Source organism: Gavia stellata, chromosome 3 (genome assembly GCF_030936135.1).
Source record: "Gavia stellata isolate bGavSte3 chromosome 3, bGavSte3.hap2, whole genome shotgun sequence".
NCBI classification, from domain to species: Eukaryota; Metazoa; Chordata; class Aves; order Gaviiformes; family Gaviidae; genus Gavia; species Gavia stellata.
Genome location: NC_082596.1, coordinates 102,423,443 through 102,450,183, shown reverse-complemented (window position 1 = coordinate 102,450,183; position 26,741 = coordinate 102,423,443).

Sequence of the window (26,741 nt, the reverse complement as noted above, 5' to 3'; positions counted from 1 at the left end):
GCAGGGAGCAAGCTTGCAGCGGACAAAGAGAAACGCATGCAATGTTCCCCGGCCAGCATGAAATGCACTGGGATGTAGATGTACGGCTTCAAAGTGTCCATCACGGTGTTAGTGGCACCCACACCCCACAGTTCAGTGCTGTGTTTGGGACAACAGGCACTACTCACCCAAAACACTGCAGTATTGTAAGAGAAAAGGTTTTTTTCTTCTTTTTTTTAATGAAAAGCAAGGATGAGCTTGGAGGCCTGACATGATCCAAGTGCCTGATCCAGGTGAAGTCAGCTTGAGTTTCCATCTGTCAGGCTGGTGGCACTGAGCTCTAACAGGACACCAGCCAGTCCAAGGGAGAAGAGCACCAGCAAACCAAGCAGCACTTCAAAGTCATGGAAAGCATTTTAAATAACCCCCGCAAAACGACCTCTGCTAACGAGGGTAAGACTAGTGGGAGGCCAGGGAAGCAATAACTTGCTGAGCATTCAGGGTCCCGGCAGCGTCGGTAGGTGCCCCAGCTATAAAAACTCCTTAGGCTGACTGCAGGTCAGGTCTGCATGCCTGCATCCCAGGGTGGAGCATGCCAAAGGCATCAAAATTATTCCAGGCACTGGCAAAACTAATAAACTCAGTTCCAGGCTCTTCAAAGCCTTTCCTCCCCGCAGCCTGCACAATTCGCTCAGATAACAACCAAATCGCCCATCAGCCAGAACAAGAAACAGAATCACTAAAGCAGCATCCCTTTATCGGTACTGGTTTTAAGTTTATCTCCTTGGTTTGCTGTCTCTCCATATGACCATTTCTTTAATAAAGGGAATGTCGTCAAAAAGCTTGAGATAATATGCAATGAAATCAGTAAATGAAACAAAACCTGCACTAAATGAGGAGCAAAGCAAATATAGGAATGGGAACTGCATGTTCTCTCCTTGCTTACACCAAGTTTGACCAAAACTCTTTATATGCTGCCTGAAAATCACTTGATTTTCTCCAGGGAATCCCAGTGAGAAGATAAACAGGTACAGCTTCTTTTTTTTTTTTTTTTAAATAAACAAAACTTGGTTTCTTCTGCAGCGTCTGCTCCAGTTAAATCTGACGGCAGCTCATCCCTGGGAAGGCGGAAGGGGATCTGCTCCCCAGGCACTCTCCTGAAGACAGTAACACATCTGGCTGGATGACCACTGCTGGAGACCAGGCAGCAGTGAGCTCCATCAGGAGCACAGGGCTCTGGATTAGGGAGGTCAAGGATCCCGTCAAAGGAGACAGGACCCCAAAATAAGGAAACAGAGCACCGTCACTAGAAGGTGAAGTCCCAAGAAAGGTTTTCTCTCTCCTCCCTCATTACAAGGCACCAGGAAACCACCGTTTGCCTCCCTGCGGTAGCACATAACAGACCCAGCACAGTGGTTATGCAGGCCGAAGAAAGCTGCCGCTGATGAACAAAAATTACACCCTAGGCCTTCTCTTTTCCTTCCTGATCACACAGGTGTGATACGCAGCTGCCTTCTGTGATGCTGAGACATGTCATTCTTGGTAGCCAAATAAAAGATGCCTGAGGAGACAGAGTGACAACAAACAAATAGGAAACAATCAAAGAAAGATGCTTTTTTCTCTCTGCCTTTCTGCATGGAGAGCAAACACTTCCATTAATCAATACAACTCTTTTGCACTTGTCAATACGGCAAAAATCAGACACTTAGGAAAACAGGAAAAGAAGATGACAGCGGCAGCAAGGAGGAGAAACGGACGCTTTTTTCAGCAGGTCACATCAGCCCCCAGCTAAGCTGCAGCAGCTCCTTCATGTTGACCTATTCCTCCAGTCATTTTTACCAAGAAAAAGGCAAATCCTCCCCTTGCGGGATCCACAGGATGCTCTAACAGGGCTGCCTGGCAGCTGGGAAAGCTATCTGACAAGGAAAGGTACGTCAGACAGACACAGGATTCAGCGGATGAGCATGGGATGACACGCTGGCCCCAAGGGTCACAGACCTGCAGCTACCCTGGCAAGCAGGGATAAGCCAACCAGGGACTAGGGTATGAAGTCCTTACACTCCACTACAAACACAAAAAGCCTCATCTCAATGCACAGCTTTGTAGGGGTTTTTTATTTCCTTCCTTCTGGTGGCAGAGATGCTCAGTGCTGCTCCCCGCAACTCACCTGACGGAGACAAGAGGGGTACGGGAAAGCCTGTGCATGATGACTGGTACTCCAGGTAATTCCTGAAGTCGCTATCCCGAAGTGAAGTTTTCCACAAAAAACATCTCAGCTTGCTTAGATAATGCTCTTTTCTCCCATAAAGCAAGAAGAAAGCTCGACTTGACAGGAACAGCAATTTGCACGTGATGGTTAAAGATAGCACCATGGCCATCTGCATTACAGCATTTTCCTTTTCTGTTTTGAACAAGACACCAGTCTTTTATTTTCCCTGTTGCTGCCCCTTAATCTAATCTCATTCAGTTTGTTGAGCTGCCAATCAGCATGCTGTAACATTGCTGATCCAACGCTGCTCTGAAAATTTCAATCAAGAGCTCTTTCTTTTGAGTGAGGACCGTGATCCAGAAGCCTAACTGCAAAGAGCCAAGGTTTTGAGATTAGCCATCAAACGGGAAACAGGGAAATCCCAACTCACTGTCCTGTGGCAATCTCCAAGCAGGAAATCAAAGCAGCAGCTTTGGCATCTTCAAGAACACAAGACTTGGGTTCAGGGGCACAAGTGAATGAAGGATGCCCAGGTCACCCACCAGCTAGGCCAAGGGACAGCCGGAGCCAGTTCTGCTCTCAGATCTACATGTGCAGGTCACCCTGACACCCGACTGCATCTCAAATTTTATCTCCAAAATTATTCAGTCCTCTCTTCTTCCCATCAATAAACTGCCAGGCAGCCTAAGACAGCAGCAAAGGGCAAAACTTCAATCGAGGCAACAAAACAGCACCAAAGTAGGCAGCTGCTAAGAGCAAGGGAGTAGCTCGAGCACCTCTCGCCTGCTGCAGTGCTGCTCCCATCAAGCAGGCTCAGCATCACTGTCTTGAAGAGTCTGAAGAGCCCTTGCTGAAATGGCTGATCCAGCAGGTTCCCAGCACCTGCCTCCTTGAACATCTCCAGGATAGCAGCAGCTATCCTGAGAAGCCAAGACACTCACCATGGGGTAACTCCATGCTGGGGAGTCAGCAGAGGGGACTATGGAACAGCAGAGGCCATCTTTACTGCAGGGAAAGAAACCATCCCTGAACCACCTCATATTACTGTTCCAGTTATTGATGAGCACAATATTTGCAGAGATCGCCGGGAAGCAGGATGGGATTTATTGCCCAATCCCCTAAGTTAGGGCACTGAGGCAATGGAGAGGCAGATACACCCCTGCAAGCCCCCTGGGTGCACTGCAAGCTGCTCAGGGGTGGGAGGGAAGGCATCACACCCCAACGGTAGTACCTAAACAGAGCTCTGCAGGTCAGTCTTGGGTACAAGCATGCAAACCCCATCATTTATACACCAGTACCACCCATCCGAGGTGGCTTGCTCTCTGCAGAGATGGAAAGCAGAATTTCTTTGTGGAGCCAAAGAAAGCTGCCCTGGGAATCCCCCAATTTGAGGTTACATTTATGCTCCTGGGCACAGAAACTGGAGTGAAACAGATGGAAAAGCATCAGGAAGGAAATTCAGCCTGGGTTAACCAGCCCCAGAACTTCAACCCGCCTAGCACAGAGAAGCACAAACCCCCTCCAAACCCTGTTTTCCTGACCCGAGCCCCCCTCCAGTGGGGAGCACATCCCACCCAGCCTCAGCACCCGAGCCCTTCCCGGCTGCATCAGCCCTGCTCCCCCTGCCAGGTAAGCAGCCAAGCTCTCCTCCTGCTACGCAGCTTCTCACACTAGGCAGCCTCCATTAATTAAATAACCACCTTCTGCAGCTAGTCTCCAGAGATGCTCTGCAACACTATGGAGTCCACAGACTCTGACGCTACACCACCCTTACAAGCATATTTTTGTGCAACAACCCAGCTGGGGTGACCCCCCGTAAGTGCGAAACTCGCCTCACCACAAGCAGTTGGAGGACAGACCTCACACCCTAGTCTCTATCATTAGCAGGAGGTTGAGGCAAAGGAGATGCAGACGCAACAGGGAAACCACAGGGCAACCCATGCCGTTTCAGGAGCAAAGGGCCACAGGGTTCCCTTCATCTCCTAGAGCTCCAAAAGCATGACTCTCAGAGCTAAATACCTTCCACAAAACAAAGGGACAACTTGTAAAAGTGATCCAGACTCATTTCTGCTCAAACATCTATGCAAACTCTCTGTTTTACTGAGGGGCGCCCCAGCTAAAACCACCCCCAGAGCCAGGCTCCTCTTACCGCATTGTGATGGAATATCTTGCTTTCTCTCTCGGAGAGCGATACGGAAATGTTGTGTATAAAAATCAAGTCACAGGCTGTTATGGACCAGTCATTTTTGTTGGGAAATAGCCCCACAGATACTTACCATCTCTGCCCAGAAGGATGCAGGGATGACAGTCTGATTGGAGAGGTGGAGAGGTCGGGAAGTGTCTTGCAGAACTTGGATACTGCCAAAATTTATCTTACTTGGATGCACGTAGACAACTGGTCCTTCTCCAATGCTCACTAGATGGATTTTCTGCTCCAGAAAGCAGGTAGGAAAGATCAAAAAGAACAGGGAAAGACTGAAAAGATTACACAGTTCTACGGGTACTCCTAGACTGAGGGATAATTAGGGTGGTTTGAAGTTTTCAGTGTTGCAAGACTGAAACAGAAAGCCTGGAGCAAGTGTGGGATCTGGAGGGATCCCATCTGAAAGCCACAAGCTCCTGTTATCAGGGGATAAAGAAACCCAGTTTCCCATGCTTGCTTTTTCACACCTCCTCCACACTGTTAGCTCTCCTTCCTCTACCCTGTGCCTGCTCAGTCTTGCCCCAAACCAACCTCCCTGACTCCTGCTACTGCACAGCCCCACTTGGAGAGGAACTTTGTTAACATTCCCAAAGCGACACCGGTGAAAACCAGCCCAAGTCAGAAGCAAAGCAGGCTCTTCAGAGTACAGATCACAGAATCACTGAGGTTAGAAAAGACCTGTAAGATCATCAAGTCCAACCATCAACCCAACAACACCATGCCCACTAAACCATGACCCACAATGCCACGTCTACATGTGTTTTTGAACACCTCCAGTGACGGTGACTCCACCACCTCCCTGGGCAGCCTGTTCCAATGCTTCACCACTCTCTCAGGAAAGACATTGTTCCTAATATCCAGCCTGAACCTCCCCTGGCACAACTTGAGGCCATTTCCTCTCGTCCTATCACTTGTCACTTGGGAGAAAAGACCAACACCCACCTCACCACAACCCCCTTTCAGGTAATTGTAGAGAGCGATGAGGTCTCCCCTCAGCCTCCTCTTCTCCAGACTGAACAACCCCAGCTCCCTCAGCCGCTCCTCATCAGACTTGTGTTCCAGACCCCTCACCAGCTCCGTCGCCCTTCTCTGGACACGCTCCAGCACCTCAATGTCCTTCTTGGAGTGAGGGGCCCAAAACTGAACACAGCATTCGAGGTGCGGCCTCACCAGCGCCGAGTACAGGGGCACGATCACCTCCCTACTCCTGCTGGCCACACTGTTTCTGATACAGGCCAGGATGCCGTTGGCCTTCTTGGCCACCTGGGCACACTGATGGCTCATATTCAGCCGGCTGTCGACCAACAACACCCCCAGGTCCTTTTCTGTGGGGCAGCTTTCCAGCCACTCGTCCCCAAGCCTGTAGCGTTGCATGGGGTTGTTGTGACCCAAGTGCAGGACCCAGCATTTGGCCTTATTGAACCTCATACAATTGGCCTCAGCCCATCCATCCAGCCTGTCCAGATCCCTCTGCAGAGCCTTCCTACCCTCCAGCAGATCAACACTCCTGCCCAACTTGGTGTCGTCTGCAAACTTGCTGAGGGAGCACTCAATCCCCTCATCCAGATCATTAATAAAGATATTAAACAAGACCAGCCCCAAAACTGAGCCCTGGGGGACTCCGCTTGTGACCGGCCACCAACTGGATTTGACTCCATTCACCACGACACTCTGGGCTCAGTCGATACCTGGCTGTGAGAGGCAATGCCAACACCTCCTTGCCAACACCATCCACATCCACCACCAGTGCCAGCTCATATCTCTTCACAGTGTTGGAACACAGGGTGACCTGGCGGAAAAGAAGACCATCAAATACTTCATCGCTCCCAAAAGCCATTGTCCATGTGTGGTGTCCTCTGGTTCTCCTTCCACAGTAAGGAAAGGGAGGATTTTGCCCTAATTCTTCTGCTGGTCCATGTACAGAGCACAGGCTCTGGCAGTAATAAAAGTCTTCTGACAATATCTGCTTTGTTAAATACACCATGCAGTTATCAGGGTATATGCAAGGTAAATTAAAGCACCATTAGACTAATGCTCTACTCACCACTGTATTAAAATTAAGGGACCAATTTGTAATCTTGACTACAATAGCATAAATCCAGAGGAAATCTGTTGACTTGAACGGAATGAGTTCAGCTTTACGGGGGGAAGCTGAGAGCAAAACGTGGCCCAGCAGATGCTGTGCAGTTCGCGGCTGCCAGAGCTTTTTCAGTCCCCATTGGAGATCGCTGCAGTGAATACAGCTCCTTCTGCTCAACAGGACAGGAGAAATAAGACCAGGAAGAAAGGCAAACTGCTTTATACAATGTCATCTCTCTTTTTAACAGCCACCTTCTGTTCTCATTCTTCCTCTGCCACTTTAAATCAAAGAAATCGCTCTAAGCAGCTCTCAAAAACACAGGAGTGGCTTCTGAACTTGACTATATGGTACAAGACAGAATCACAGAATCACAGAATCACAGAATCACTACGGTTGGAAAAGACCTGTAAGATCATCAAGTCCAACCTGGAGAAAAAAACAAAAAAAACCAACAAAAAAAAAAACCCACCCCACACCAAAAACCCACCACACAACAACAACAAGCCACAACCCACCCAACACCACACAGCACCATGTCCATCAAGCTACATCCCACAATGCCACATCCACACGCTCCTTGAATATCTCCAGGGAGGGTGACTCTACCACCTCCCTGGGCAGCCTATTCCAATGTTTCACTACTCTCTCAGTGAAGAACTTTTCCCTAATATCTAGCCTGAACCTCCCCTGGCGCAACTTGAGGCCATTTCCTCTAGTCCTGTCACTAGTCACTTGGGAGAAGAGACCAACACCCACCTCTCTGCAACCCCCTTTCAGGTAGTTGTAGAGAGCGATAAGGTCTCCCCCTCAGCCTCCTCTTCTCCAGGCTAAACAACCCCAGCTCCCTCAGCCGCTCCTCATAAGACTTGTGCTCCAGACCCCTCACCAGCTTCGTCGCCCTTCTCTGGACACGCTCCAGCACCTCAGTGTCTTTCTTGTAGTGAGGGGCCCAAAACTGAACACAGTATTCGAGGTGCGGCCTTACCAGAGCCGAGTACAGAGGCATGATCACCTCCCTGCTCCTGCTGGCCACACCATTTCTGATACAAGCCAGGATGCCGTTGGCCTTCTTGGCCACCTGGGCACACTGCTGGCTCATATTCAGCCGGCTGTCGATCAACACCCCCAGGTCCTTTTCTGTGGGGGAGCTTTCCAGCCACTCGTCCCCAAGCCTGTAGCGTTGCATGGGGTTGTTGTGGCCGAAGTGTAGAACCCGGCACTTGGCCTTATTGAACTTCATCCGGTTGGTCTCAGCCCATCGATCCAGCCTGTCCAGATCCCTCTGCAGAGCCTTCCTACCCTCCAGCAGATCAACACTCCTGCCCAACTTGGTGTCGTCTGCAAGACGTCTGCAAGACGTCTGCAAGACCTTCCGCTTAGGATTCTGGAAACAAAACGGTGCTCCTTCCATAACGTCCCAGAGTAACCCAGCCAACAAAAGGCTAACACTAATGCATATATCTTACTCGCATTATGCTAGCAGCACTAAAGCCCTCTCATACATCAGTGAAGCTTCAGCTCCACCTGCTGAAGCACGTATGGCCGGACTCTTCCCATACCTCGATATCCATGACCCCCTGGGAGCGGATGGTCCCTCTGCACGGCATGATGGTAAATTCGGTTGGCTTGACGTAACCTTGGGCTCCCCTTCTCCAGGATGGTGGAGCCTTGTCTGACATTTGAACAAAACTGGTAACGCTGGGCTCTCCTGAGCCATCCCCAGGAAGACGAAGGGTGAAAGTCATGGGCACCAAGGAGGTGTTAGCGAGGTGACATGCCAAGGTGCGAGGGAAGCCTAGGAAAAAGACACAAATATGAATTTATGCGCCAATTATCCCATGATTCCTGGTGTGAATATCCTGTTATCATAAAACTGCACCTGGAGTTTAGGTCTTTTCAATCTGAGTTAGAGCTAATTGAGAAGCTAAGCAAGGAATTAGTCGTCAGTTAAGCTCCCTTTTATGCTGATCAGAGATTGCTTCCTCGGCAATGCCCACTCTTAATGATGCCGAACACCAGAATTTCGTCTTTCTCTAACTGAGGACTGTTCTCACATGCCCCAAAAGCAGCACTAATTATTTCTCACTTATGAGCATGCATCCAGACAGACCATTTTTTCTGAAAATTCAGTCCATAAAATTCCCTGTTAACTTCGTGAACACTCCCACAGTTTTCAGTACATAAAAGCAGTGTATTGTCATCGAGGAGAAGCTCCAGTAAGAGAAAGGATGGATGCAGTTGGGTACCACAGCACGATGCAAAGCACTCTCATGCAGTTTCTCTAGGCAGCATCCTGAAGGCATTTCCTGTTTTGGGGTAACCAGACTCAGCTCATGACAACTTGCAGCCCACTTCACAGGAGGCAAGCCTGATGCTTGCTTAGAAATTAGCAGGAACCATGTCTCGCCTTACCTAACAAACGGGGACATCACATCCACACTGCACACTGGCTTTGGTTACTGCCCGCAAGGGTTTATATCACTTTAGCTTGGATACAACCACACCTGGTGGGAATGTGCTGCAGAGACAGGACATCAGCCCACAACCTGCTCTGGAGTGGACATCTGGCTTGGCTAGCCAGCTCTGTGAGAAGGAGACATCTCCCATGGCCTGCTTACCAAGCATTACTTGAATACGGGTGGGGAGGAAAACCATCTGCAGACACAGCAGATCGTTCATCCGTGCCCACCGACAGTGACCACTGCCCACCTCCAGCAATTACTCCAGCAAACAAAAAGGACAAACACAGACTTCACAATCCCAAAGGAGACCGAAGTCTCCAGCTGCAGACAACAGCCAGCAGCAGAGCTAAAAGAAGCAAAAATACAGTAGCTGCCTTCAGCTGAAAAGGCCTTATTAACGAAATCAGATTAAGAGGATGAATCTCCTATTACATAACCATATTTCCGCCTGGTGCGTTTCTTGTTTTATTTATACAAAAGGAAATAAAGAAGTGGCAGAGTGGTGCTGTAGGGAGGGGAGGAAGCAGCTCAGGGAAGGTAATGAGTTTTCTTAGAAAGTCCATGAACAGCATGAAAACACAGAGGCATCCTGGGTGCAGAATGATAATGGCCCTTCAATCAATCCACAATTGCTTTCACATTTCAACTTTAGAGCATCTCGGTAAAAAGCCTTTCGTGAGACAGAGATAGAGAACCAGAATCTGCATTTCAATGGAGACGCTCTGGATGCTCAGCCACCGGCTCCATCAGCAGGGCTTTCGGCAGGGAAGGAGAAGGAGCCCAGATCTCAGAGTACATCAGTGCCCGACACCGAGCTATTGCTTGGGCATATTACCTGGGAGGTGGGAATGAGGTGCCCTCACAGCACTAATTAACATCTCACACTAAAGGTCAGGTGGGAAATGGTGTCCTTGCCTTGCAACACGCACATTGACCCAGAGCAGCTACAGGCTAGCATGTGGCTTCAACTCCCTTCTCCTGCAGTCCCATGTCCTGGGCCCTTCTGGGACAAGGACTTTCACAGCCGTTCTGCTGCCAAGCATTGGGAGCTTGGGGCTGAACAGACTATGACGGACATCAGAAAATACTGACTTTCTGTTCCTTTGGTCCTATCTGATCTCACGATGGCACAATACTGCCTAAGCGACCAGCAGCCCTGGTTTTAACACCTGGAAGGCTGCTATGGTGGAACACAAGTGACATGCTCTTATGTGAAGTGCTCTGTTTTGGTAATGCACAGACCTCTCATCCTATGGTCCAAGCCCAGGGCACACTCACTGAAGGAGATGTCACCGAAGCAGAGGGAAGGTACACTGAAATGAAAAGTCGGTCCGATGACACAGCCCCTGTGAGAACAAAGACAGGCAGAGAAGGCGTTGGTTTGGTTAAAGAGAAATGCAAAGTGTTCAGCTTTCGTTACCGCCCGGAAGGATGAACGCTGGTCTCGGAACCACAGTGGGTTTCAAATCAACCCGTCGCCCTTCTGCTCAGCATGGCATCCATGTGGACAGGAGACAGCCAAAGCAAAGTGGTCAGCAGCTGATAGCTGCTGATGTGCCTTAAGGCACCTTGTCAGGCAGGGTATGCCCCCAAGTTGCTGCTGGCCTGATGAAGGACCCTGAACAAGTGATGGCTCCGTGCCTCAGTTTCCCCATCTGTAACGTGCTGACACAGAGGTCTCCACGCAAAAGTGGACCCAGTACTAGCTCTGCCAGCTGCAGGTTCTCTGCTTTGATATTTCTTTGCTGGAACTGGTGTTCCCATGGAGTATATGAACATCTTGTCCTCAGAGCATCTTGACCCACGCAATCATTAGGCATGCAGGATTTTGAGGCATGAAGCCAGGGGAGCGCCCAGACACCCATTGACACAAGAGCAACAACAGTTCTACACAGCAGACAGTTGAATCTTGGGGGAAAGGATCAGCTTGTCACCAGTGCACCAGCTGACATATCCAAGAGCAACACACGTGTCCAACCACTGAACATGGATGTCCTGAAGCCACCATACCCATCCTTAAATTCAGCAGCCAGGCTCCAAACTCCAAAAACTCACCAAAATCCACCGAAATCAGCACTTGGAGCTGCACAACATTCATTAATTTATTTCATGGCTGATGCCAATCAATGCCAGCTCTGCCTCTTAGTTAAAAATCAAGGACCACAGTGAACGGTGCCTTCTAGTTTTAATCACAGGACTGCCACTGGGTCTGTTCGGCACATGAACAGACCCCAGCATCCCGCAGGAGGGACCTGCCTTCATCCGTGGTGTCCCATTTCCAGCATCCCTTTCTAAACACCAAAGAAACAAGCATTCAGGACCTTGTAAGGTTGGGTTCCAAGTAAAGAAGAATCACCTACGGTTTGGGCATCTTCTGATTGCATAGTCAAAAAGCACTCAAAACCTGACTTTCAGGAGTTTCAATCCAATACTAATTCTCGGTTCTTGGAGCTGAAGCAGTTCCTGAGACTAAGTCAGGGAGCAAATCCCTGCTGCTGATGAAGTTCCCTCTCCAAGGACCTCACATAATCAGACCTAACCTCCCAAGCCCTAACAGCTTATTTTGGACGGAGCAAAGGGAACAGGCATGTTTTCCGTCACAGCACTTGCCAGGAGACAATGGAAAACTACCTCCAAACCAACCATGACTGGGGATCACGCTGGGAAACTGCCAAGGATGAGCCTTGCCAGGCAAGCGGAGAAATGACTGCCATTTCTGCTGAGTGCGCCGTATCTGGGCTCAGGGAAGTTAACCTGGATGACTGCCAGAAGGCTCGGGCAAGAAGCCAACCCGGAGCCCTGTGCACCACAGCTGATAACAGTACAGCTTGTGAGAAAATGGGGGAAAAGGCAGTGGTTTTGGCAACTACCACATTTTACAGTAGCATTAAATAATGCACTTGTGAAGGGAGATCAGGGTCCTTGCAGAGCACGAAGGATAACACAAGGTGGGAGAGGAACCACTTGAACACTCATCCCCATTCCTTCCTTTGCAGCCCCGTGTCCCACCAGCCAGCTCACCTCCATTCAAAAGAACTGAGAGTTTTTCTCCATGGAGGACTAAATCCAGTGCTTAAAACCTCCCGACGAGGGAGGCTCAGCTTGACCTGGTGGGTGGACATCTCAAAGGCTTTTGAAAAACAAACAGCTTGAGTTGTGGGGCTGGAGAATGAGAGATAAGGACTGAACAGGGATCCTTGAAACAAAGGCAAGGCAGAAATCAAGGAGGCAGATGACATGTCAGAAGAGTGGATTGCAAAGGGAATTACTGCTGAGGGATAGGTGTACGGGAGCAGGCGGGGATGCTGGGGTACCCTCAGATGGGCTGCACAGGAGCCACCAGCCAGCAAGGGGGAATACAAGGATGGGGAAGAAATAAATAAAGAAGGACCAGCAATCCTCTTTCACTGAGACGGACGTGGTTTAGTGGGCATGGTGGTGTTGGGTTGATGATCTTACAGGTCTTTTCCAACCTTAGTGATTCTGTGATGAGATCTGCACCAAGCTCAGGGCCGTGCTGGCAGAACGGGGCAGAGCGGCCACAGAGAAGGGGAGGACATGCTGGGCACCGGGAACCAGGGCATCAGTGGGGGAAAAAGGACCACTTCATCTGGTTGTGGGGAAGCCAGAAGACAACTATCCTGCTGGCAGCTCTTTCCTGCCCCAGGAGCAAGGCCATTGCGGGGCAGAGGCAGTGGGCACTACCCAAGAAAAAATGTATTCTACCTGTGATAAGCACATCTTTACAAGCAAAACCTGCCCTTGGCTCAAGGAGAAAGCTGCTTATGCAATAACATCTCGTGACCAATTTGGGGGAGGGACAGAGGAGAATAAATTATTTGATTGTGAAATGTTCCCTCTTGGTTTCCAAAAAAAGCAGCACTTTCCCTCCAAACACAAAGCCAACATAATTGGTTCTCTACTGAGGTCAACAGACCTACTCACCACTCTTCTCTTGCAAAGTAATAACCTTGTTGTTCTTTTTTATCCATTTCCCTTACCTTACTGGTAAAATCAACTGCAGACTCCTTTCGTTTCTTTACTACCTTGACCTAGTGCCTCCCCACAGCAGCCGCCCAGGAGGCTGGCTGCCAAGGAGGCACAGCCAGCCCCAAAACTCCAGAGCACCCAGCATCAGCTTCCCTGCCTACACCACGTTATCCCGCCAGCCCATGGTTAAGACTAGCTGGGACAAGTTTGCATGCTGCTGTGGTCCTGAGAAGCGAGCTTGGCCTCTCCTATCATCAGCTTCCCCCCCACCACCACCCTTCTCCCCTTTGCTGGGTGAGGATTATCTTTTCCAAAGGCACCAGCCCATGGGATGATGCCCAAGTCCCTGTGACAGTACTTGCTGCAGAGCTTCCTGTCTTCCACATCAGCACTTTTCTGGCTGCAGAAAGAAGGTACCATAGCACTCACTGCACAAGAGCCGGGAGGACAGCTTGTCCCAATGCATTAGCATGAGAAATTATGTCGAGGCTGCTGCTACCCATTTTGTATGGCTTATTAACAGAGGATTTTAAAAACACTGCTTCTGGCTGAAGAATCACCCAGGCTGGCCCCTCTCCAAAGCCCTCTTGGCCTTGCTGGGTGTTCGGTGGGACATCCCAGACCACCTACTGCCCAAAGCTGATACCATCACAGTGTCTGCCATGGCCCAAGGGGGAATGAGCTACCTGTACCTGAGCTACAGATGTGCCCACCAAGCTCCTATAATTCTTCTCACCTGATAGTCAAGGTCACAGGCTCAGGGGATCCATTCACTCTTCAGTGAACTGCCCCAGGATGGTGGAACTGAAGGAGATCCGGATGACCTGGAGCCCATTCCGCAAAATGGTGCCCTCCGGGGGGAGAAAGGTGAAGCAGGAGCCCAGAGCTGTAGCTGGAGGGACCAAGTTGAAGGAAGCATTGATGGCTCCTCTGTTAAACAGGACTGCCTGCAGCAGCAAGAAAGTGAAATGGAAATACATAAGGAATCTTCCTTTCTTACAGAAGGCTGATTTGTTTTCCCGTTAAACAATTAACATCTGTAAAAGGCAGAAGATGCTATGTGCTGCTGCTTGCCAGAAGCCAAAGAAAATGCAACAGGACAAGTTCTGCCTTTGGAGTTTTTTTCATGCAACGCAGTGATAACTTCATCTAAACAGAGTCACGCCGCGTTTAGTCCACAGACACAGAGCAGTCCACTTTGACTTGCAGTGCTCAGCATGAGTGAGTTGATTCAGACCCATCCCTAAGAGCAGCAATGGGCAGTTGCAGCATTACTAGTGGATCATCACACAACTGCTTCTCCTCCAGATGAGCCCGGTCCTGCCAAGGGCAGAACATGTTCAGCTTCCATTGCAGCCAACAAGTTTATTGCATGTAGAAGACACCTCAGGCCAGCACTATAACCAACCAAGTGCTCCCCAACTCTGCTACAGCACAGAATTTAGGTTTCAACTTAGGTTTCTTTTATTTTTTCTTTAATGCGATACTTTCTTAGTCTTTGCTCAAACAGACATGTCAGGAAAGGATGAGCATGAGGTGCATAGCAGCTCCATCTATTCCAAAGAATTTCTCTTTCCTAAATATTCACAGCCACCACCTAAGATTTTACCATTATTAGAATAAACTGCAAATTTAGAACCAAGTTGTATTTTGTTGAACACCCGAGAGATCTACTGCCTCTAACAAGTGACACAATCCCGCAGCGTTTGTTGAGATTCAGCTCTTTTCATGTTGGGTAAGAAACACCCGCATCTGCCTGTGAGTACCGGCATGCTGTCAGTCACCAACAAACCTACCCAAAGCAAAGCTGTAGAGTTTCTGATTGCTGCAGGGTGAAATCCTGCCATTTCCATGGACTTAGCTATCTGCTTTGAATTTCTTTTCCCTAATTTTTGTCCTTGCAAAACCTGTCAGAAAAACTGAGACAGAAGCATAGAAACATCCTTTGTTTTTCAATTTTGCAGCTGCTTTTGAAAATATTTATGTATTCAAACTCCACAATGGTAACTTGAAAACTACTCTCTCCTCTCATATGTTTTACACCTTCGTTACAAATTGCACTTAGGGATCCTACGCTGAGCTGGGGTTTACCTCCAGTCTAGCTGCTTAGGAAAGCACTAACAGCATCATCTACTTATTCACATTCTCTCAAGTAATGAAAATCATAAATTGATAGAGAGAGAATCAATAAAGTATCAGCATTAAAAATGCACAGACAGCACAAAATTTTGGTAAGAAAACACCTTAATGTGTCCTTCCCTGCCATAGTCAAGGTTTTGAAAGTGTCTAGCATGATGTATTGCCTCATTTTCTACCTCTTTCGCTTGCTCTTTTTTTTTTTCGGAAGACTTGACACCACTGGGGGGGGAGGCAAATATATAGAAAGTGCCTTTGCTTTATTTCCCGAAATGCTTTGTTCTTTTTAGAGCCAGAGATGCACCAAGTCTGAAGTGTGGTGAGGCACTGGTCGGCGAGGGGAAGCACTCCCAATTTCTTTGCTGGGGACAGCTCTGAGCCAGGAGGCTGCACGGCTTCCCTCCGACTCCCAGGAATCGGTAGGATGCCCTTAACTGAAAACTCTTTGCAAGGGACTTGAGTTCAAACACAGTAAATTTGTTCCAGCTGCTTTTTAAGAGCCAGAGTACAAAGGTGCTTTGCATCTAGGGCAGAAACAAAAGCCTCTGGATACTTATCTTTTTGACCCAGTGGTGCTTTCCTGTGTCAAGGGGCTTTTTTGCATGAAGTCTCCCAGCTGACCTCAAATGGAGGTTGCCAAAAAGCAGGGATAAGGACTTCCTAAACATATATACCTTTCAGACCCCATCAAAAGTGTCCAGATTGTGTGAAAACCCCCAAATTTGACTAGTATGTCAAATATTCCCTGCTCACAACTGCCTGAGATGCCAGAAATCCCGCAGGTCCACGAGGCTCAGCGTTGCCCCGGGAGCCATGAGGATCCAGCCCAACCCCTGCAAACCCCTCCTGCTCACCTCATAGCTGTGGGCTGATCCAACAAAAACCTTCCTGACGTCCAGTTGGTCAAAGTTGAAGCGGAGCCGGGGCCCTATGCCTTCCCCCTTGATGCGCAGGGGCAGCCTGGTCTCTCGGCCTGGGGAGAGATTGCCATTTCAGTACAGTAATTCCCTCTGTTGTCCTGGATTTTCCAGCCTGCCTCAATGCTAGTCCCTGACTCCGCGATGGATGGGACCTGCTCTAGATGCTCCAGGAGAAGATACAGGACCCTTCTCGGCCCTCAGGAGATATGTCCTTGGGCTGGTTTCTAATTGCGCACCAACCCCTTGGGCTGGTTTCTAATTTAGCGAACAATTTGCATCCTGAAAAAGCGATGCTGAGTTTAAAATGTGATCTCTGAATTTTTTCCCGCACACTTAGACAAGCTCTGAAATCCATTCAGTGAAGGCACAAAGCTCACGAAACAGAACTGAAGATAAAAATCCGCCATCTATACTGGAGACGACAGCACAAGAGCCAACAAGTACGAGCCCAAGCAAGGCGAAGCTCCCTGCTAAGGGCCATACGCACATCCGAGTGCTGCCTCGAGCAAGCAGAGCATCTCAGCCACCGCCTGTGCCCAGTATATAGCTCCGTACCTGGGTGCCCCAAGGCTCACCTCCTGCAGCAGAGCCTAAATAACACAGGGCTTTACTATCTCCAGAGAGGAGAAGCCCTCACCTATTCCCACCATGACACCAGAGCTCAGCTTTGTAAAGACACCTTAGCTGAAGCACGCTGAGCAGTTATGGAAAACCAACCTCCTCGCTACTGAGATGAGATAAGCCATAAATATACCGCGAATACACACATCCCTTGCTGCAAAGGCAACCGAGACCGCAAGGCTCATAGCTAAACTTTAAGATGTGCATTTTCATCCAAAAGTCTGCTAAGCCGACAGAGTGCAGGGTCTTCCACTCTGAAAGCTCTTCTGAACCACCGGAGCAGCCCAAAGTGCCTGAATCCTAGCTGGAATTTCAGCTTGGGTCTCCCTGCCATCCCATTCTACTCTGCATGGAAAGCAAGTAGCAAAAGGAGGAAGAGAGCGCCCCAAAAGCTGTATACAACTTTCACCATAGCTTTTGTGCAAAAATATTCCTCTTTCCTTCAAGTTACCTTTGCGCAATGCTCACCGCTTATTGAAGAGTAGGGATTGAAGGTTGCTTTTAGAAAAAAGTCTTCTGCAGAGCTATTCGAGAATGTCCAAAATGACTTTTATTGGAAAGAGCAGCCCAGGTGTGGCAACACAGCGACTAGATCACAACTTGAAAAAACCCTCCTGGAACAGCCTTTTCAATGATTACTGACTTTTTGATCTCGCAACCATGGGATGAGGATGTTTGATAATGTCCAAAGCCAGAAAGGAAGAGCTAGGGAGCTTTTGCTGAATTCAACATTTTTACTGTGGATCCAGCCAAAGCCCAGCTGACAGCAACGATGAGAGTTATGTTCCACAGCTCAGGCGTTAACAGTGGGCTGTGTATTTCTATTTCTCAGACACCGTAAAAGAGGCAGTATGGGGTGCTCACTGTCAAAAGAATTCTCGATCTTGCATCACGTGTGGCTTCATTTTAAAAACTCTAGGTCTAAGCCATGAAAGCTCTTGGGAAACGGCAAAGATTGCCAAGTGACAAGCTTTTGTCCATGACCTTGCTGAGACACACGTCCCATGGCCACTGTGATGGAAAAATCAGTGACAGTTCTTCCCCTTCTGCAGTAGGTCCTCATCCTCTCCTGAAGGTCCATGGAAACCATCCTTTCTTCTACCCCTACGCTAAACTTGAAACTCTAGGAAATCCCTAAAATTTTGCTCTTCCTCCTTTCAGGTGAACCTCAGAGTGGGCTTTTCCCAAAGGAGGAGCAGCAAACTAAACTACAAGCAGCATTCAGGAGAGCTGAGAGGAAGAAAGAAGAGATTACGTCCTCCTCTTTGCTAGGAGCTGGGGCTTTCAGGGGCATCCAGCCTTTGCCCAAGGCCTGGGTACAGCTGGCCTGTGGCCATGTCATGCTTCCACCATAACATGTCCCAGAGCACATAGACCAAGGGCATGGAGGAGCTACAGCCTCCTCATCCTCAATCCCAAATCCACACCTGGTACGAGAATTTGGATCTCAGGAGGAATAATACCTTGGCACATCATGCAGGGTGTACAATTTGGCACTGCTGCCTTGCCTTCAAATCAAGAGGGGTGTAGGTGGCCCAACAGCACAGGACTTGGTTGCCAAAGTCCTTAACTTCTGCTGCTTTCTGACACTCAGTTTCTTGTTCACAGAACATCCCTGTGTTTTGTGACTGTTTTTGAATGTGATTCTCATCTGACATGATGCAGGACAGATCTCTCACAAGGTAAGGGAGTGATCGTCATTTGGGATTTTGCTTCTCCCTGCAAGAGTGGCTCAGAAAGGGGTTTTGCAAGGTGCAACCCAATACAGTTCTGTGTGCAGACAAACCGAAAAATGAATTTTAGGTGTCTCAGTCCCCCATCATATGCTTCCTTCCAGCACTCACGAGCTCCAGCTTTATTTGCATGAATAACTAAGAAAGTTCATTTTGAGCTTAAATATTTGCCAAGAGCAAATTTCAAACCACTTCTTAACTGCCAGCTTTGCAAGTTGCCCAGTGCCGATTAGTTCTGTAAATCACCTGATCCAGAAGCATCTGCTAAGCAATTTATGGAGGCACCTGCAAAAAAGTGGAGGCCAGCAAAGCCCCTTTCCAGTGGGGCATGAGATCCAGCTGCACAATTCACAGCACTGCACTGGGGCAAAGCTTCCAAATATTCCCCACGAGGGGCAGGCACGCCATCTGCACGTCACGCTCCAAAGGGATGTGTGACTGGCAGGCTGATGTACGAGGAAGGCAGTTATGCTTCTTAGAGGAACCAAGAAGCAAGATTAATTGACTCCCTAGTTAAAGATTGTTGTTTTCCTCTTTAAAGTCTTTTCGCACCCAGGGACCTTGACTCTGGCACAGCTTTCATCCTGATGACACAGTGGATCAGCTCTGTTTTGTCAGGGATGGGGGGTAGGTGCATCATTTAAATGACCTCCTCGACATCCTTTTCCAAGGAGCCAGTGGAAGAGTTAAGCTCTCCGGAGGGCCCATCAGGGTCTTTCAAAAGCAGGCTCCTCTTTCTAAACACAGATCATTTGCCCAGCTCTGTTTCCTGTAACTCCCAGACCAGCTCAAGGCTTGCATGCAAGTAGTTTTCCCATTTCTCTGCAACAAAAAAGCTCTCCTGGCACAACCCCTGGAGATCCCTGCAGCAAAGTGATAGACAGCCCCCCATCACCAGAGCAAGAATCCCAGAGCCAGGAGCACAGCACTCAGCAAGGAATCCCTTGGCAGCAACTTCTTAAAACAATCCTTGCCTTCCACAGCTCTAACGGCAGCTGGTGGGCAGGAAGACAGTTTGCTAACACAAGTCCTCTGTAATTACTGTAGGTGGCATTTGCCAAGTAAACCCTGTGCAATTACTGTATAAATAAAATGCTGTTTCATGACATTTGTGTCTGTCAGCTTGCAGCAGTAAGGAAAGCAACAAAGCAGCTGGGTTAGTGATTTCAGCACCCTCCAAAATGGGAGCCTGGGTGCTGGAGGGCCACGGGCCTCGCACCTCTTCCTCTTCCATGGGGAAAACCATCATGTTCCCTGGAGGCAAATCTGACAGCGATCACCCACTCTCGAAAAACACCTTAAGCAGCACCACGCAGAGACGCAGAGGAAGGACAAGGTAACCCGAACCACATAGCCTGCTGCAAGCATTCCCTGCCCCGTGCTAACACAGCAAAGGGATCACCTCTGTAAGGGCAAAGATGGTGTAACTCAGGTGGGTCAACAATAACTGCTCCTAGAAGAAGACTTGACAGCACTTCTGTAAGACAGGATGAGCATAAAGCTTGTCTAGCAGACTGCTCAGACTCCGATTCCCAGGGAGGGCATTCACCCTGCTGAGTACAGCAAGGCCTGTGCAATGCTACCCGTATGCACCATAGACTCGGAGCCACAAGGTGACAATTCCCACACACAAAGAGAAGCACAGGCTGGCCAGAAGTGGTCCTTTCGCAGACACCCCGCGCTCAGCAGGGCTCAGTCACCTGAGGTCTGGCAGCATCTGGGGAGCGGGAGGTGATCCAGGGTCTGGGAGCACATTTGTAACTCAGCTCCTGCTGCCTCAGGAGTCTGATGATGCATCCATGTAATAAAGACTCATCTGGGAAGTATATGGTCTATAGGGCCTTAGTGCTCGTCCACGAAAGCTGTTCTGCTGTGTCATTCTTTGGCCTTTCCAGGCACCTCACAGCAGAGGAAATGCTGGCAAACCCGTGGCATGAAAGGTTATCCCTTCACTGCCTTGGTTGTTCTGGGATCAGTGATCCAAGCTTGTAGCCAGGCATCCTAAGGGCTGGCCTTGGACAGGAGACAAACTGGAAACCGCAGGGACAGCAGGCATGTGCCAGCACTGCCCTGCTGACCACCCACCCTTCCCAGCAACTACATGAGAACCGAGGGGGCTGGAAGACTATTTGTGCCTCGCCTTCACTGTGGGTAACAGAAGCAGGAGAAAGGATCTGTACCTGAGAATCACAGAATCACAGAATCACTACGGTTGGAAAAGACCTGTAAGATCATCAAGTCCAACCTGGAGAAAAAAAAAAAAAAAAACAAAAAAAAACAAACAAAAAAAAACCACACAAAAAATCCACGCAAGCCAACCACCACACAACAACAACAAGGCACAACACACCAAAAACCAACCCACCCAACACCACACAGCACCATGTCCATCAAGCTACATCCCACAATGCCACATCCACACGCTCCTTGAATACCTCCAGGGAGGGTGACTCTACCACCTCCCTGGGCAGCCTATTCCAGTGTTTCACTACTCTCTCGGTAAAGAACTTTTTCCTAATATCTAGCCTGAACCTCCCCTGGCGCAACTTGAGGCCATTTCCTCTAGTCCTGTCACTCGTCACTTGGGAGAAGAGACCAACACCCACCTCACCACAACCCCCTTTCAGGTAGTTGTAGAGAGCGATAAGGTCTCCCCCTCAGCCTCCTCTTCTCCAGGCTAAACAACCCCAGCTCCCTCAGCCGCTCCTCATAAGACTTGTGCTCCAGACCCCTCACCAGCTTCGTCGCCCTTCTCTGGACACGCTCCAGCACCTCAATGTCTTTCTTGTAGTGAGGGGCCCAAAACTGAACACAGTATTCGAGGTGCGGCCTCACCAGCGCCGAGTACAGAGGCATGATTACCTCCATGCTCCTGCTGGCCACACCATTTCTGATACAGGCCAGGATGCCGTTGGCCTTCTCGGCCACCTGGGCACACTGCTGGCTCATATTCAGCCGGCTGTTGATCAACACCCCCAGGTCCTTTTCTGCGGGGCAGCTTTCCAGCCACTCATCCCCAAGCCTGTAGCGTTGCCTGGGGTTGTTGTGGCCGAAGTGTAGAACCCGGCACTTGGCCTTATTGAACTTCATCCGGTTGGCCTCAGCCCATCCATCCAGCCTGTCCAGATCCCTCTGCAGAGCCTTCCTACCCTCAAGCAGATCAACACTCCCTCCCAACTTGGTGTTGTCTGCAAACTTGCTGAGGGTGCACTCTATCCCCTCATCCAGATCATCAGTGAAGACATTAAACAAGACCGGTCCCAAAACTGAGCCCTGGGGGACTCCGCTTGTGACCGGCCGCCAGCTGGATTTCACCCCATTCACTACAACTCTCTGGGCTCGGCCATCCAGCCAGTTTTTTACCCAGCGAAGAGTGTACCTGTCTAAACCACGGGCCGCCAGCTTCTCTAGGAGAATACTGTGGGGAACAGTGTCAAAGGCTTTGCTGAAGTCCAGGTAGACAACATCAACAGCCTTCCCCTCATCCACTAGGCGGGTCACCTGGTCATAGAAGGAGATCAGGTTGGTCAAGCAGGACCTGCCTTTCATGAACCCGTGCTGGCTTGGCCTGATCCCTTGGGTATTCTGCACGTGTCCCGTGAGCGCCCTCAAGATGAGCCTCTCCATAACCTTCCCCGGCACCGAGGTCAGGCTGACAGGCCTGTAGTTCCCCGGATCCTCCTTCCGACCCTTCTTGTAGATGGGCGTCACGTTGGCAAGCCTCCAGTCATCCGGGATCTCCCCCGTTGACCAGGACTGTTGATAAATGATGGAGAGCGGCTTGGCAAGCTCCTCCGCCAGCTCCCTCAGCACCCTTGGGTGGATGCCATCAGGCCCCATAGACTTATGAGTGTCCAGGTGGCATAGCAGGTCGTTAACTGCTTCCTCCTGGATCATGGGGAGCCTATTTTGCTCTCCATCCCTGTCATCCAGCTCAGGGAGACGGATACCCTGGGGATACCTGGTGTGGCTGTTAAAGACTGAGGCGAAGAAGGCATTAAGTACCTCAGCCTTTTCCTCATCCTTCGTGACAATGTTCCCCGCCGCATCCAGTAGAGGATGGAGATCCTCCTTGGCCCCCTTTTTGTTATTAATGTATTTATAGAAGCTTTTTTTGTTGTCCCTCACGACTGTGGCCAGGTTGAGCTCTAGCTGGGCTTTCGCCTTCCTAATTCCCTCCCTGCATGACCTAACGAGGTCCTTGTATTCTTCTTCACTTGCCTTCCCCTTTTTCCAGAGGTGGTAAGTTCTCTTTTTTTCCCCGAGCCTCAGCATAAGCTCCTTGGTCAGCCAGGCCGGCCGTCTTCCCCGCCGGCTCTTCTAACGGCACAGGGGCACTGCCTGCTCCTGCGCCTTCAAGATTTCCTTCTTGAAGAAGGTCCAGCCTTCCTGGGCCCCTTTGCCCTTCAGGACCGTCTCCCAAGGGACCCTCCCGACCAGTGTCCTGAACAGGTCAAAGTCTGCCCTCCGGAAGTCCATGGTAGCGGTATTGCTCACCCGCCTCCTTACTTGGCTAAAAATTGCAAACTCTATCATTTCATGGTCGCTAAGCCCAAGACGGCCTCCGACCTTCACTTCTCCCACCAGACCCTCTCTGTTCGTAAACAGCAGGTCAAGCAGGGCACCTTCCCTTGTAGGCTCGCTTACCAGCTGCGTCAGGAAGTTATCTTCCACACACTCGAGGAACCTCCGGGACTGTTTCCTCTTAGCTGTGTTGTACTTCCAGCAGACATCTGGTAAGTTGAAGTCCACCACAAGAGCAAGGGCTTGCGACTGTGAGACTTCTGCCAGTCGCTTGTAGAACGCTTCATCAGCTTCTACGCCCTGGTCGGGTGGTCTATAACAGACCCCCAGCAGGATATCCGGCTTGTTGGCCTTCCCCCTCATCCTTGCCCATAAGCATTCAACCCCATCGTGACAATCATCCAGCTCTATACAATCAAAGCACTCCTTGACGTACAGAGCCACCCCACCGCCTCTCCTTCCTTGCCTATCCCTCCTGAAGAGCTTATAGCCCTCCATCGCAGCACTCCAGCCATGCGAGTCGTCCCACCATGTTTCTGTGATGGCGACCACGTCATAGCTGCCCCGCCGCACGATGGCTTCCAGCTCCTCCTGTTTGCCGCCCATGCTGCGTGCATTGGAGTAGATGCACTTGAGTTGGGCTATCGGTCTTGCCCCCGACAATGGCATGTCACCCCTAGGCTCACCTCTGGGTAGCCTGGCTTCATCCCCTTCCCCCTTCGAGTCTAGTTTAAAGCCCTCCTGATGAGGTTTGCCAACTTACGGGCAAGGATTCTTTTCCCCCTTGGGGACAGCTGAACACCGTCTGCACTCAGCAGGCCCGGTGCCACGGAGACCACCCCATGGTCAAAGAATCCAAAATTCCTCTGGTGGCACCAGTCTCTGAGCCACGCGTTGACCATGTTTGCTTTCTTATTCCTTTCAGTGTTCCTCCCCGCCACTGAAGGGATTGCAGAAAACACCACCTGCGCACCCGATCCCTCAATCAGTCTCCCCAGCGCCTTAAAGTCCTTCTTCATCCCTTTCACGCTTCTTTGCTCTATCTCCTCGCTGCCAACCTGCAAAACTACCAGTGGGTAGTAATCGGTGGGCCGTACCAGACTGGGGAGTTTCCTCGTGACCTCTCTCACCCGGGCCCCAGGGAGGCAGCAGACTTCCCTGTGGGTCGGGTCAGGCCGGCATATTGGGCCCTCTGTTCCCCTCAGGAGGGAATCACCTAACAACAACCACCCTCCTTTTTGCCTTGGTAGAGGTGGTTGTGATGCGTGGGGCAGGCTGTCTCGCCCTAGGCAGCCCCGCAGATGGACTTTCGTCCACGTCCTCGTTAGCCTGCCCTGAAGTTCCAGAGCCCCATATCTGTTATGTAGGGGCAGCTGAGAAGGTGAGGGTGAGGGAGGCCGGGAGGGGATTCACCTGCGGCCCCGAGCAGGGACCTTTTTCCATTCCCCTTCGCCTCCTAGGTCCCCTCCTTCTGCCCGGTGGCAAGAGGGTAAGGGGGCCTCTGTTTCTCGTGGAGCCTCCGTCCTCTGCCTTTGCCTCAGGGACGGTAGGGCATGGCTCCACCAGTCTATCTCCCTCTCACACTCCCTGATACTCCTCAGCCTCTCCACCTCCTCCTTCAGCTCTGCCACCAGGCTGAGCAGATCGTTCACCTGGTCGCACCGCACGCAGGCGTTGTCTCTCTGGTCCTCCCGCGCCAGCAACAGGCTCAGGCACTCCGGGCAGCCGGAGACCTGGACAGCCGCGTGCTTGGGCGGGAGCTCCGTCTGGGTCGCCACATTCCTTCTGGCGATGGCTTTCGGCCGAGTGGAGACCATGGCTGGGCCTCTTCTGGGGGGGCAGTGACCACTCGTCCGGAGAGCCTTCAGAGCCAGGAGGGCAGGACTGCACCCTGCCCGCTCACCTACCCTGCTCGCCCTGCCTGCGCGAACTGACGCGCAAACTGACGCGCCACGCCCTTCTGACGCGCCACGTCCTGTTTGCCCGCCCTGTTCGCCGCGCTCCGGGTCGCTCGCGCTCCCTGGGGGCTGCTCTTGTACCCGAGATTTCACAGTAGACCGTTTGTTGATAGACTCTGGCTTCTCAGGGTTTAAAGATCACCTTGATTTCAGCAGAAGAATTTGGCCAGACATCTCCCTCCTAAAACAGAAGCAGACGGCAAACCATTTATCTTCCAACGTTACATGTCTTGTTTTCAAGCCCAGCCCTGTAGCCTATATTTAGAGCACCAGTGAAGAGCAAGGAGCAAGTCACACTTGCCAACAAAATTTATAGAAGAGTCTGGAAGCAGCTGCAAAAAACTGTCCAAGTCCCTTACCTTTGCTGGCACCCAGGAGAGGCATTTTGTTAAATTAGGGCTACAACGAAGCAACCCAACTGGCAACCAAACTCCAGCGAATCAAGCAGGATTTCTTCAGAGGTACCAGCCAGTCTAAGGAAAAGGGACCTGGCTACACTTCATGTCTGTACATCATTACATGGAGTACCAGCACACAGTACTGTGGGCAGCCAGACTTCTGGACCTCATCTTAATGCACTTCAGGAGCTCAAGGCGGGGTTGAGCTAGTTCTGGAGACATACTCCAACTGTAATGAAGCAGGAGCCCTGGGACACACTCCAAAATCAGCTCTAATGCACTGCACAGTGCCCTTCATGCTCAGCTCATCAGCTCCCACTCTACAATACTCCTACTGCTCTGACACACTCTCGTGGTCACACCATGCTGCTGTCAGCTACAGTGGTGTGAAACTCCAGTTGTGCTGACATTGCTGGCTCTCAGCCTTCGATGGGCTAAAGGAGTAACCAAGAAGAAACACGATCCCCTTCCTTGGTTAAAAAAAAAAAAAAAAATTAGCTTCACCTATTTTAAAAAAAGAAGAGGTTGGGCTTATTCTAGGGGTCACTCCAAGATGAGAAGGGATTTTGCACTGCTTAGACAGCAGGCATTCTTCGTCTCAGACCATGCAAATACTCAGAATCAGAGCTCTGGTTGATTGAAGGACATGGGGTTTTGCTTGCAGAAACAGAAAAGCAAAGCTTTTTCTGTACCTATGTGCCACACAACTCAAAAAGCCCGTTTAAACCTGCCAGTCTTGTGTTCAGGCTCACAGATGCCATTGGAAGGGAGATTCAGACGTGGTACAAGTCCAGGTTACACGAAGGGATTGGTATTTCCATGACTAAACTTGGGCTGAATTTGGCCTCCTTTCCACAGAGGACCATTTCATTCTTCAGGTCAATATGTGAACTGACAGTGCTCTAAAATCCTTTGTTACTCCCCATACAGTATGCATAAGGTGTGCCCTTATATATCACGTTCGACACCTCTGAACACTCTAAGAACACTTATTTATAGCCCTTGCAGTAGCTCAGCTTCAGGCAGGCTCTCGCTGCCTTGTCAGGAGCCGGCAGTTCAGAAGTGGTTTTTGCAACAAGCTCTCCCAGCCTCACTAGAAACCTCATGTTTTCTCTTGGCACATCAAGACAGCTGATGCAGGAATCTGCCAAGTGACCTCATTCAGGGAGGAGCAGGAGGAGGAGGAGGGGAGGTTCTCAGCTACAGCTTGCCACCGGCTCAATGGTGAAGATATCATCAGAGAAAAGCATGGAGTCTCCTTGCACCTTTGCCCTCTGGTTCCAGAAGGTGCAGGAGAGAAGGGAAAGGCGTTCTCGGAGAATGGGGTCCACCGTGCACTCCTTGAGGAAGCAATCCGTCTTGTCCTCTTCCTGCCTCTGCAGCCTGCGACACAGCCTGCGGCCACGGGGAGAGACAAACCAAATGGATAATTCAATAAGCAACGTATTTGCAGAGACTGCCGCGTAAGTGCAGGGGCAGCAACGCACTTGGGGAGGAACAGCAGAAGCAGCAGCTCAGCAAAGGACCA